Source organism: Mastomys coucha, unplaced genomic scaffold, assembly GCF_008632895.1.
Source record: "Mastomys coucha isolate ucsf_1 unplaced genomic scaffold, UCSF_Mcou_1 pScaffold20, whole genome shotgun sequence".
Lineage (NCBI taxonomy): Eukaryota > Metazoa > Chordata > Mammalia > Rodentia > Muridae > Mastomys > Mastomys coucha.
The window spans coordinates 76,175,708-76,189,484 of NW_022196903.1; positions in this window are offsets into that span (position 1 = coordinate 76,175,708).

Consider the following 13,777-nt stretch of genomic DNA (forward strand, 5'->3'; position numbering starts at 1 on the left):
TCAAGATGAGCCCTCGTGATGTCTCTCTCGTATTTACAAACATTCTTCTATCTACTAATCATTCTTATAAGCATGTAGGACACGTGCTACAATTTTGCCATCCTAAAATAAATAAATGTCTGGGAAGATGATTCAGTTGGCAAAGTGGTTCAAGTTTGAGGACTTGAGTCCAAATCTCCAAGCCCACATAAAAAAGTTCACACAGTGGTACATGCTCATAATCCCAGGGCGGGGTGGCACAGACATTAGGATCCCTAGACTTCTCTGGCTGGCCAGTCTAGCTGAATTAATGATTATCAAAAGCTGTCTCCAAATGTAAGGTGACTTGTGGGACCTGGTTCCCAGTTGAGCTAAAGCTAGAAGCCCCAGAGACCCTGAAGGGACAGTAGGAGCTTTGCCTGCTCCAGGGCACTGGCCCTTGTCACTAGCTGCACCCTCCCCCCCCCCAAAGATTTGTGGCCATCAGTCACTTAAGGGCAACACCCCAAGCTCCTCCATACGTAGAGGGCATGTGGGCTCAAGACAGAACAGATCTCCATTTTAATGAGGTACCTAAAGGCCTGGAGGGCTTAGCCAATAAGCTTTCCTTCCCAGACATCCCTCTCTGCAAAAGTTATTTAATCTCAGGACCACCCAGAGAAGTGGGGTATGGTTTTACACATCCACTTTCTGCCATGACAATAAATGTCTTAAAATCATGGACTGCCTCTTTTCATAGGGATCTGCCGTGGGGAGTCACAGAGATGGCCTTTGCCTACAGAGCTGCTGTCCAATATCCCGTAGAAAGCCTCTCTGTGCTCCCAACCACAACTACCACGAAGCCAAGCTCAAGTCAGCCACTGTCCAGCCAAGGACTCTCCCCTTTGCCGCCCAAACCCCTACCCCAGGCTAGATCCAGCCCTCGAGCCCCCACTCCATTCTCAGCTCTTCTGTTGCATTCAGCGGTGCCTGGATGTCCAGGAGCCTGAGAACCAGATAGTCCCCAGCCTCTTTGCAGGCCCAGGGACCTCAAACCCAGCTCCAGTTGTCCTGCACCTCAGACTGGGCTTTCCCATGCCTGGAGCGGTGGCGCAGGGCTTCCTTACAGCCCAACACCTGCCCAGCAACAGCATAGGGTAATTGCAGTCAACTCCCATGTCCCACCTCCCCAAACTCTGCCCTGTGGCAGAGAGAACCCATAAAGCCTAGGACTCTCAATCCCAGGGTCATGGGTTTGAACCACCACTCTGATGAAAAGAGGCAGTAGTTGTGTTCCATCTGTGTTTCTAGCTGCAACAGCAGTAGCCCGCTGGCCAGTGTGAGAGGGGAATCTAGCTTTTTGACCTTGGGCTAGGGTTGGTAGTCAAGGGAAGCAGAGAACTCCGGGCAGCTGCCATCTGAAATGCAACTCCGTTAGCTGTGTAGTAGGGCAAAGGTCCTAATGTCCCTTCAAGGTCTCCAGGGCTTCTAGCCTTAGTTCAACTGGGGACCACACAGGTGACAGCAACTGAAAAGACAACTGACATCTCTAACTTCCACATTCACTCATCTGCACAAGTACCTACATACACACATGCATGCTCACACGCACACACACACACACACATGCACATACACACATGCATGCTCACACACACACACACATGCACATACACACATGCATGCTCAAGCGCACACACACACACACACATGCACATACATACATGCATGCTCACGCGCACACACACACACACACACACACATGCACATACACACATGCATGCTCACGCGCACACACACACACACATGCACATACACACATGCATGCTCAGAAGGGTTCTTTATCCAGATTCTTTCTCTCCTCCCGTCCCATCTCAAGCACACTTTGGTTTCAGGCTCTCCATTTCTACCACAATTGTTGTCCACCTTCTCTTTGTATCACTACACACTTAGGACCAAAACAAAGGCCAAGGACACCCCCCCCCCCCAGGTAATCTGTTGGCTTTGCTCTCGACTCTGAGTCTCTTGCCTGACAGCTGCTGTGCTCACTTTCTGGTGATCCCACAAAACTCTCACGTGCTTCTCTTCTACCTGTCCTCTCCTCTGAACATCAGGCCATCAATCCAGCACGTGGCCATCATTCTGTTCTCTGTTGCTGACAGCCTGAGCTATGAGGATGGTGTTGGGAACCATGGGCACACACTCCAGAATTTCCTTTCTGGCCATCCAGTGAGAGGAGGTGAGGAATTTGCTGAGAAAGTGTAAGAGTTGCCCAAGAATGTGATTCTGTGTGAACTTGTCCTGGGCCAGCATGGGCCCTTTCCAAGTGCCTTGTACTGATCCTTGAGCACCACACCCAGTGGGCCTTAACCCCTTGCTACTCCCAGAATGGCCATGTGGGCATCAAGGCTGTACCATTGTCTCAAATGCTAAAGAGACCACAGCCAGGCTTCTGCAACGAGAACCCATGTGTGGCGATACCACACATGGGGCTTGACCTGATCACAGTGATCTCTCTATGACAAGCTGGGGAGCTGGGACATTTGGTCAGCAATTGTTTCAGTCCCTCTTTTTCTCTCTCCCACCTTCCTCTCTTCCCCCTCCCATTCTATCAGGCTCATTAGAATTATTTCTTCCATCTTGAAAAAAATAACTTCATTGGCTTCACACCCCTTACCTGCCTCTTTCATTTTTGCACACTGCAAAGCTCCCTAAAGACTCAGCTCTACTCACAACCTCTCTCCTCTGTCTTCCAGAGACCCTACTTCTAGGAGTTCTTCTCTGATCTACCCAAAACATTTCTGGTCCAAGTGACCTAACCTACACATATGTCAAAGTCACCAGCTCTCAGCATAAGAGCACCCGACCCTACACAGCACTTGACATGGGTGCCACACTGTCCCCGGAGTCAGTGTATCCCCAGAGTGCCACCCTGACCTCTCTCCTCTCACTTCCTGGAGACACTGTTCTCCTCTTCCTCTTTTTCATTTTGAAGATTTTCAAATTTTAGTCTGTAGTGTATAAAGTTCTCAGTTCATACATATGCCAATTTTACATTTTCATATATGTAAATAACGTGTTTTGATCATGCTTACCCCATTATCCTCCTTCCTCTTATAGCAGTACCCTTTCTACTTTCACATCTGTTTTTAGACCCAGTGAGTTTCTTTAGGGTTGTTCGCAGGAGTATGGGCACCTTACCTACACCACTGACAAAAATGCTTTTCCCTCTCCCAGCAACAAGCTGCCTGTAGGTCCTCAGGAAGGGATGTGTCCCTCCTACCTCCTGGTGTGACACGGAGCAGTCCAATCTTGGTTGTCTGGGTTTTCGGGACAGTCTAACCCAGGCTTGCCTCAAACTCATTGCATAGCCAAGGATGACTATGTTGGTTTGCATGTTAAATGCCTCCCATAGTCTTCAACATTTGAGTACTTGCTCCCCTATTGACAGCATTGTTTGGATGAGTTTTAGGAAGTGTGGCCTTGATGGAGGAAGTATGGTAGGCTTTGAGAGTAAAAAGTCTTGCCCATTTCTGGGCTACTCTCTCTCTCTCTGCCTCTTGCTTGGAGTTCAAGAGATGCACCCTCCACTTCTGCTCCACCTGCTGTGCCTGCTGCCTTGGGTGGAGCCTCCCCACCATGATGAGCTCTCATCCCTCAGGAACTGTAGACTCACATAAATTTTTCCCATGAAGTGTCCCCTAACCTCAGATTTAGTTGAATGTGTCCAATGGCTTCCTGGTAGCCCAGCTCGTCCTCCTCTAAGTCATCCGCAAATTGGTCTTTGTCTTGGTGGGGGCGTAGCTTCTGGTCAGGGAGAAACTGTGTATGCTTGTCTCTGTCGACTTCAGGGTTCTTTCTGCCCCCTGGCTGATCCCATTACCTCAGGAAGACTGCCAAACATCATGGTGGTGGCCAGCAAACTCCATCCTCCTCCTTTCACTCATTGGCTGGGATACTGCAGTCAAGACAAATGCCCCATGTCTGCTGTTTTCTCTCCCTTCAGCACAGTATGCACAGCAAAGGCAAAATAAATGTTTACTCTTTCCCTCTACCACCAGACCATTTTCTGAATAATGAGCCCCACCCCTATAATTCTGCAACAAAGGCTAATTACAAGATTAATTTTAATGTCACCAGAAACTCTTGGGATTCAACACATACGGTGATAATGTGGTCTCCTGTAAAATAGCTTCATCCAGGACCACATCATGGCCTCTTCAGCAGGCCAGTGGTGGGATTGAGGAGCTGTAGGCACCATAGCCATCTTTGATTGCTTCTTTGGCTGGGTGGGATATCAAGCAGGCCTTCTTCAGGTTCCTGCTTGAGTTCTCAACCTGACTTTGTTCAGTGGTGACTGCAACCTGTACACTGAGACCAATCTTTCCACCTCAAAGTGGCCAAGTGTGTTGTCACAGCAACAGACAGGAAACCAGAACATTGGCTGCTCCATAGTTTGCTTTGTGTCAGCTCCATCACTCCAGAGTGCCCGGCAGAAGTGCATCCACTCCACTGATGCCCAACAAATGCACATCCACTTCACTGATGCCCAGCAGAAGTGTGTCCACTTCATTGATGCCCAGCAGAAGTGTGTCCACTTCATTGATGCCTGGCAGAAGTGCATCCACTTCATTCACCAGAAGTTCTCAAGAGTTTCTCAGCTAACGTTTGCTGAACCAATGGGTGCTTTTGTGTGGGGAGCCGCAGCTGCCACCCTATATTGAACACCTGGTCTCTGGCCAGAGCAGAGAGCATTGAGATAAACAAGCCTTAGTTGGAAAAGCTGTGTGCCTCTAGTTTATGATGCAAGCTGGTATAATTCCAGCAGCCTATTATGCTTTGCCACGTAGCTGATGCTGATTGGGACCAGGGAAAGTATTTAACCCACAAGGGCTGGGGGATTGAGAGAGACTGGAGAGAGAGACTGGAGAGTAAATAAGTAAGTATGTGGAGATAGGAGTAAGTATGTAGAATTAGGGCTGGTGATAGATTAGAGGTAAGATGTAGATTTAGAAGAGTAAGTACGTAGAGATAGTAAGTAAGTATGTAGAATTAGGGCTGGTGATGGGATAGAAGAGTAAGTATGGGATATAGAAGAGTAAGTATGATAGGTAGGAGTAAGTACGTAAGGATAGAAGTAAGATGTAGGAATAGAACTAAGAATAGGAATAGGAGTAAGTAGAAATAGTAATAAGTAAGATGTAAGAAGCAAGATGTAACTAATAAAATGTAAGTAGAAATAAGTAAGATATAACAAGCAATATTACAAGGATCCTAATAAAACTGCATGGGGAAGAGCTCGATGTTTGCCTCCTTACTTCTAACTGGACGGGTAAGGCAGCCGACACTTCTGGGCAAAAACATAGTAAGGATCAAGTAGAAAAGATGGGTGTTGGGTTTCCAACCTTGTGACAAACTGCCACGGACTGGGGTTTCTTGCGGGGTCCCTTGTTCCGCGGGATGATGGGTTCTGGCCAGGTGTGCACGGGATTCGGCTTTGACAAACTCAACACGAGTGGTGTAAGGTCTGAGTGTATTTCTCAAAAAATGACATGAAGCTTTTACAATCATTGTAAAAGAGAGAAATGAAAAATCTGGCAGCTCAGTAGTTGAGGTACATCTGAGGCCATCTAAAACACACTGGATCTAAAACATCCTCTGGACTGGCGCAGCACCCCTGGGCTCCGAGCACGCTCGGGCCGCGTGGGCCGGGCAGGAGGGTAGAGGCTCGAATCTCGAATCTTCAATGCTGAGTGCTCGAATCTTGAATGCTCAATCTCTTGAATCTCGACTGGTGCTGCACTCCCCCGGGCCCAAACGCTCTGGGCCCGGGGGGCTACGGACTACATGAATCTAAGCCCTAGTCTACCTAAGTTCTGGTTCTAGTCCGAGTACTAGTGAGTCCGAATGTTGAACGCAGACTGCTGTATCTAGAATGCTGAATCTAGAATGCTCAATGCTCTATGCTGTCTCTCTCTCTCTCTGTAAGCTTTAAAACCCTACCCACAATGCTGGAGGCAATTAGTTAGAATGGCTTAACATTCCAAGGCAGGGTTTGACTAGGACGTTGGAACATTGGTGAAGGTCAGAGAGCAATGTCTGAATTTTCTTTTTCTAGCTGTTAAGAAATGATATCTTGGTGGGCCCCTAGCACACAAGTATGAGGACATATCTGGGCTACCTCTGAGTTTGGGGTGCCAGGCGACAATGCGGAGGCAGGAGACTGACTTTCCTTGAAGTTTACGCCTCAAATACTGCCGTCACGCAAAGTGTGCGTGGCAACAAACACTCATTTCAAAGAAAGAAAGGTTTCTTACATCTCACAGTTTCACAGGGTGGTCAAGCCTATAGCACATAAGTGTGAACTGAAGATCTCAGAGCAGGAGAAAAGTCACAACCAAGTTTTAAAAATTGCATAAAGCTGATTGACTGACTAAAAAAAAAATCTCTATGTTTACAAAGAGTTGGAATGTTGCAGGTCTAGAGCTGAATTATCTTGGGATACATTTAATAAGCCCCCAATGACCCTTCTATATCTGACCTAACATCCTTGTGAACAAATAAGAGCCTTTGGAATAATGTAATAGGCTACTAACTTCTACCAACCCCAAATGCTAAGAATACCATCAGACAGAGAGCATCCCACTGTTCTGTAATCTGCTGTTGTGATTTGAATGTAAAATGTACACAATACACACACACACACACACACACACACACACACACGCACGTGTTTTAGCACTTATCCCTCATCTGCTAGTGCATGTCTGTTGGGTTATCTCCATTGTTAATTGGTATAGGAGGGCCCAGTCCACTGTGGGTAGCACCATTCCCCCAGCACGTGCTGCTGGGCTGTATAAGAAAGCTATTTGAGCCAGAGCCCATGAACAAGCTGGCAAGCAGTGTTCCTCCACAGCTTCTGCCTTGAGTTCTTGCTTGAGATCCTGCCCTGACCCTCTCCCTGAAGCTGCTTCTAGTCAGGCTTTTGGTCATAGCAACAACAACGAAGTCACTAATCCTCTAGCCTACCTGGTATTTCTACCAATGTATTTGAAAACTGCCTTAATGTATGACTTTCTTTGCTCTATGACTATTAAAACTCCACGAAACCGCTTCCACATGGGAAAACATCACCTGGGAAATCTGACTCTGTGTTCCTAGGCTATGGTCACTCTTATTTGGCTCAAGAATAAACCAGCTCTTATTTCCTGTGACGCAAGAGCTGTGTCTTTACTCAACAAACCTTTGGGGGTGGGGGGGGGCGTCATTATAGAGCCACACCATAGCAGAGTTGGGCTTCTGGAGTGATTTGTTTGTGGCATTCCAGGGGAAAGTTGAGGGGAGGAGGGGTCTGTGATGAGATCAGGGAAGAAAATACAACAGATTGTGATGTGGATCCATGTACCTAGCATGCAAGAAACCCTGGGTTCAATCCCCAACACTACATAGAACAGTTATACAGGCTTGTAATCCTGGGACTCAAGGAGTAGAGGTAGAAGAATCAGGAGTTCAAGATTAACCTCAGAGGCAGGCGGATTTCTGAGTTCGAGGCCAGCCTGGTCTACAGAGTGAGTTCCAGGAAGCCAGGGCTATACAGAGAAACCCTGTCTCGAAAAAAAAAAAAAAAAAAAAAAAAAAAAAAAAAAAAAAGATTAACCTCAGCTATACAGTAAGTTTAAGGCCATCCTGGACTACATGAGACACTAGGTGAGGGAAAAAGAATCTACAGCTGAGAGACCTTTGGGTTTCCTGGGGATGCTAAGCAGGGCCAGGCACTGGCCCCAGTGACCTGAAGCCTGGGCTCAACTGTTTTTGGACAGGCCTTCTGCCCAAATATGGGCAACTGCCAGGTTTGGATCTCTGGTTTCACTCACATGGCAAAACATCACAGACATTGTCCCAGACTGTGCTAGTGATCCATCACCTCCTTGAGGTGCAAAACCTGTTTCATCTCATCTACAATCAAGCCAGGAGTTAGCCCTGGACTATGGGCAGGAACACCTGTTCCCGAGAGCCTGAGAGAGACATGAGAAATGAACATACCAGAAAGCACGTGCTCAGAAGCCCAGGTAGCTGGTCCCCTGCAGTGGGAGTTCAATTCTTTGTTTAACTTTGGGAACTATGCACACACCTGAGCAGGTGGCACACCTCATGGACAGTCCTCTTACTTGATACGACAGAAGAGCCCAGCAAATGTAGAACAGACACACCCACCAACACACTGGTTCCTGTCCCCCCCTCTAAAACAATGGTTCTCAGCTTATAGGTTGCAATCCCTTTGGTGGTCGGATGACCCTTTTACAGTTGGTCGCCTAAGAGCATTGGGAAGCACAGATATTTACAACACATAACATTAGCAAAATTGCAGGTATGAATTAGCAATGAAAAGGAGGAGGGTCACAACATTAGGAAGGCTGAGAACCACTGCTCTAAAGGGAGGTTAGCCATCTTAGCAACGTCTATCTCTCCTCCCCACCCCACCCCCCATTCCCTTTCTACTTTGAGTTTTTCTTTTCTCCATTTTCCCTCTTTTTCCTCTCTCTTCCCTTCAAATATTGTCTAACCTTAGGAAACACACATGGTTTTAAGCTAATGTATTTGTTTTAGGGATCTAAAAGAAAAGGATCTAGTAGTATCTAAGACTAGGGTGGCCTCTGTCTTAGCAACACGGGTTGTCAGGAACCAGGAACAATGGTGCAGTGTCCTCCAGAGGCCACTAGACGGGGCCCCCGAGTCAGAGCTACTGAGAGGCACAGAGAAAAGTCATTTGCCTTATGAAGTATTGAAGGCCACCTGCAGGTCTCTCCAAATCTCTGGGCTAACCATTACAGTTGGGGTAAGTACCAACTCCTGATGAGCCAGAGAGGATGGGACACAAAAGCTGGCAGGCATAGGGAGCTCTCTAACATCTGGCCTTGGAAAGCGGTGGGGCCACATTAGGCTCTGGACTAGAGTCCCTTTCTCAAGTGCCATGTCATTTGGTGGCGGGGGGAGGGCGGGCTACCTACTTCATCATGAGGAATCTGTTGGACTTATCTTCCCCCTGGTGAAGAAAGCTTCAAAACTAAATTTAACCAGATCTCTCTGCATTGTCACGTTCCTTGCAGCCAATTGCTTGTGCAGGAGCTTCATACTCACCTCATGTGTAATCTATACAAGCTGAATAAAGCATGCGCTCTTTCTCAATAGTTTCCTTCTAGGGCCCATGGGCAAATGCTCTACAGACAACATTGGAGTTTAGAAATATGTAGACCACTGCCAAGAAAGGAGTCTTCTGGTCCTGTCAGCTGTAGGGCTCTGCATGGTAGAACACATGCTGGTCTCTTAGGGCGACTCCACAGCCTCGGGGCAAAGCCATTTTGAGCACCACTGAGCAGTGGGGAAATAGAACTATTCAGATACCCCCAAGTGCCTGCCTTCCTAAGTCCCCAGGGCTAGCAGGAAGTGCAGCTGCTTCTGGCATTTCCCAGTGCTTATTAAGATGGAAAACATCTAATAAAACACAGTAGATGTCCGTCTCTCAGAGGACCCGAAGTCCAGAAGCCACCAGGGAGTTAAAATTTCTATTTATTTGGATACTCTGATTGCTGTCCCTGGAAATGGGCTCTCAGCCTGGAGAGTGGAGTGTGAAGTGAGAGCTTTGGTTATTGCTCAACAAGGGAGGGAGAGATGTGAGATGTGTCAGCTCCTGAACACACAATGGGGAAAGTCTCACTCCGCATCTGCTTGAGCAGCATCACAAACTGCATCTGAAGCTGGCTTTGGGAGCAGTGCGGCCTGCTGGCACGCTGTTGGCCCACATCCCAGAATTCCCTGATTTTCAGGTAAGTACTCCAACAGCAGATGGACTTTACAAATAGCAGAAGGGTGGGTATTCAAGCTCAGCTTCTCAAATACCCTTGTTTTTACAGTGCAGGATAGCAGGCTTGGAAAGGCAGGCGTTGCATTTTGAAATGGTTTTTATGGTCATGTGTCATAAGCTTGACCACCAAAGAAATGACCCAGCTTCACAGGAAAATCCCATCTCAAAACAAAAAAAGATATCTGAACATCAACCCGGGGCCTCCATAATAAGTGCCTGCACAAACTCCCTTGCACACGCATGCATCATGCACATACATGTGAGTGAGCACACTCACATGCACTCCACACACAAACACATGCAACAACACACTACTGCCACCAAAAATAACACAATAAGTTTTTTTATCTTATTATATTTTATTTTCTTATATTTTGTTATGTCTCAGAAGTCTGATTTTTTTCCTAATGAGAGACAGAAAAGAAGCAGATCTGGGTGGGAGGGGAGGTGGGGAGAAATTGGGGTTAGAGGGAGGAGAAATGGCAATCAGGATATGTTATCTAAGAAAGTAACCTATTTCAATAAAAGGAAAAAATACAATAAATTATCTGGAATTCCAGCATTAAGAAACTTATAACTTGTTAACAGTCTAGAGTATAGCCACTGCCTCAAGGCTCGTCCTTCCCTCTTTCTCTAACACTGTGCCCATGGTGGTCTTCAAGCACACACAGAGGAACTACACAACTAAAGAGGGCTCAGCAGTTAAGAGCACTGGCTTCATTCCCCGCAGACCTGGGTCTGCTTTCCAGCACTTCCTTGGGCAGTTCACAATTGCTCAGAGGATCAATGGTCTCTTTTGGTCTCTACAAGTACCCACACAGATGTGGGGACACACACTCATGCGCACACACACAGACACATAGACACACACACACAGATACATAAATCTTTTTTTTAAGGCTTGCAATGCATCCCATGTACCAAGCTACAAAAGAGTACCTGATCAGTTTCTGGAGATCAATGTGGATCGTTTCCTCAGAACAGATGCCAAAGAATAAGAAATGCATAGCAAACAAGTTAATAGAACATATTGTCAGAAACAAAGTCAGCGAGTATTAAATTTAAGAAAGGAAGACAAAGAAGGAGGAGGAGACACCAAGTTATAAATTGCTGTGTGTTTAGAACAACCACAAAATGGCTGCCTAGGCCACAAGATGAACGTGAATGCAAATTGCTGAAACATAGAGCAACAGAGAGCTGGAGTTTGTAACTTCAGAGATAGCTTTCTGTGTGAGTTCCAGAAGACGAGAAAAGAACAAGGAAGTAAAGAAGCAAAACACCAGGAATGAAAAACAAAAATAATAAACAAGCCGGCTGGTGGTAGCACTCGCCCTTAATCCCAGCACCCGGAAGGCAGAGGCAGGGAGATCTCTTGAGTTCCAGGACAGCCAGGGCTACACAGAAAAACCCTGAATAATAATAGTAGTAGTAGTAACTTAATTTTAAAAGCAATGATGTGGAGAAAGAAAAGGAAAACTGACAAACAGAAAATGACAATCAAAAGCAGATTTTATAAAAAGATTAATGAGATAATATTCTAGTAGGACTGGCGGAGAACCGAAGACAGAAAGGAAGCAGGACTAGTATACAACAAAAAGGGAGAAACAAGTACAGACAGTACAGATGAAGGGTAATGTAATTGAAACATCTCTCCTCAGGGAAAAACATTTGTTCAAATATCAACTGAATATCAACCAAAATCTGATCAGACTCCAACTTGAGTATTGACTTATGGAAGGCAGGAGAGCAGAAAATGTCACTAAAGATGCCACCCAGGGCAACTCCAGGCAAATGTTCCAGTTTCCTCAGAGAAAGAGACAGAGCTGGAGGGGACCAGAGGACATGAGAGATGAAAGAACACCAGAAAGCCCCACTGGATGCTGACTCAGTCAAGGAGGAAGCCCTACTGGGTGCTAACCCAGTCAAGGCTTTTCAAGGAGACATTTGTGAATTGAGTAGACACTTAAACACCTGTGGGGGTTCTGGACCTTTAGCAGCAGTTTTCTGTAGGAGACAACTACATGACAGACAGGGTCTGCTCTGACAGTGTAAGAATCAGGTGGTTTTTCAACCAATGCAAGGACGATTCATAAGAGGCAAGGTTATATATGCCATCATAGAGAGTGAAGGGGAAGACCATGAATTGTTGCAGTAAGTACAGACAAGTCATTTATCAAAATCCCGCAGCTCTGGAGAGACTTTGGCTAAAAATTCAGCAACACCAAATGCTCTAGACCAGAATGTGTGCCTCTCCCCAGCCCTGCTCTCAACTCAAAACAAACAATTGAAACCTAATTCCCAGTGTGATGGAGTTAGGAGGTGGGCCTTTGGAAGCTGGCTAGTTCAGTCCTCGATGGGGACTGAAAGACCAGAGTTCCTTTCCTCACACAAGGACAAAGAGAAGATGCTGGGTGTGAATCTGGAAGTGAGCCTACACCAGACACCAGATCTAGACAGCATTTGGTTTTCCCACACAGAATAGCAAGAAGGAAAGTCGGCCTGCACAATGGCTCTGGGACATTCAACACCCTCTTCTGGCCTTTAGGGATACTCACACTCATGTACACACACATGCATACACTCACATACATGAAATTAAAAATGACCACACAGGCACATATATATTTAAAAATAGTAAAATATAAATCTAGAAAGGAAATTCCAATAGTTTTTTTTTAGGCAGGAGTCAAGGCAGCCCAGCCTACCTTCAAACTCCCAGTACTTCTGTTTCAAACTCCAGAATGCTGGAATTAAACACTGAGCCACCATGCCTGGCTTAACTGATATTTCCTTCACAAAGGAAAAGGAGGCATATTCCCTCCAAGATTAGGAATGAGACAAAATCTCTTATTACCACTTCCATCTGACCTAGCACTCAAGACCCCAGTAAACGTGGCAAGCTAAGTAGGAAAAGGTAGGGGCTTTGTTTTTTTGGTTTTTGTTTTTTTTTCTGGTTTGTTTTGTTTCTTTATTTGTTTGACTTGAACCAGGGTCTCACTAAGTAAGTAGCCTGGGCCATCCTGGAACTCACTTTATAGACAAAGCTGGCTTCAAACTCAGAGATCTGCCTGGCCTTGGCCCCGCCCCTGCCTCCCCAGTGCAGAGAATGAAAGTGTTCACCACCACCACCACCTGATAAAGGGGTAGGTTTAATGATTTAAAAGTTAAAACTTGCACTTACGGTAGAACTATGACCACCTACATGCAAAACCCAAGAGAACAAACTACTTATTGCAATAAATAAGGTTCACCAAGGCATGACGGCTAGTTCTTGTCATCTCAGGAGTCTGGGGCAGGAAGATCGCTGTGAGGCTAAGCTGTAACATCTTGAAGTCCCTGCCAGCCGTGGATACATAGTGATACTGTGTCAATACAACCCATGACCCAACAGTTTTAAAATCAATTTCAAATGCTTAATATTTCTCTGCAATAGCAGTTCTCGACCTGGAGTGATTTTGCCCCTAGAATATACTTGACTAAGTTAGTAAATAAAAATGATAGATTCTGGGGCCAGAGAGAGAGTGTGTAGTTCTTGTGTAGCAAGAACACTTGCTGCTCTTACAGAAGACCTGAGTTCAGTTTTCAGCACCCACAAAGGGCAGCTCATAACTACCTCTAACTCCAGATCCAGGGGGATTGGATACTGTAGTGGCTATTCCTGGTTGTCAACTTGACTATATCTGAAATGAACTACAATCCAGAATTAGAAGGCTCACCTGTGGCCCTAATCTGGAGGCTGAGAGATACAAGTTTCCGACCTGAATCTTGGCATGGAGGTCTTGAGGCATAGTGGCTATGAATCCCAGAAGATTAAGATAAAAAAATCTACTAGTTCAAGGTCATCTGGGATTAAAGGTGTGGTGGCACACACCCTTAATATGGGCCACATCTTTTGCTGGAGACCTATATAAGGACATTGGAAGAAGGAAGGCTCGCTCTGCTTCGCCTGCTTGCCTT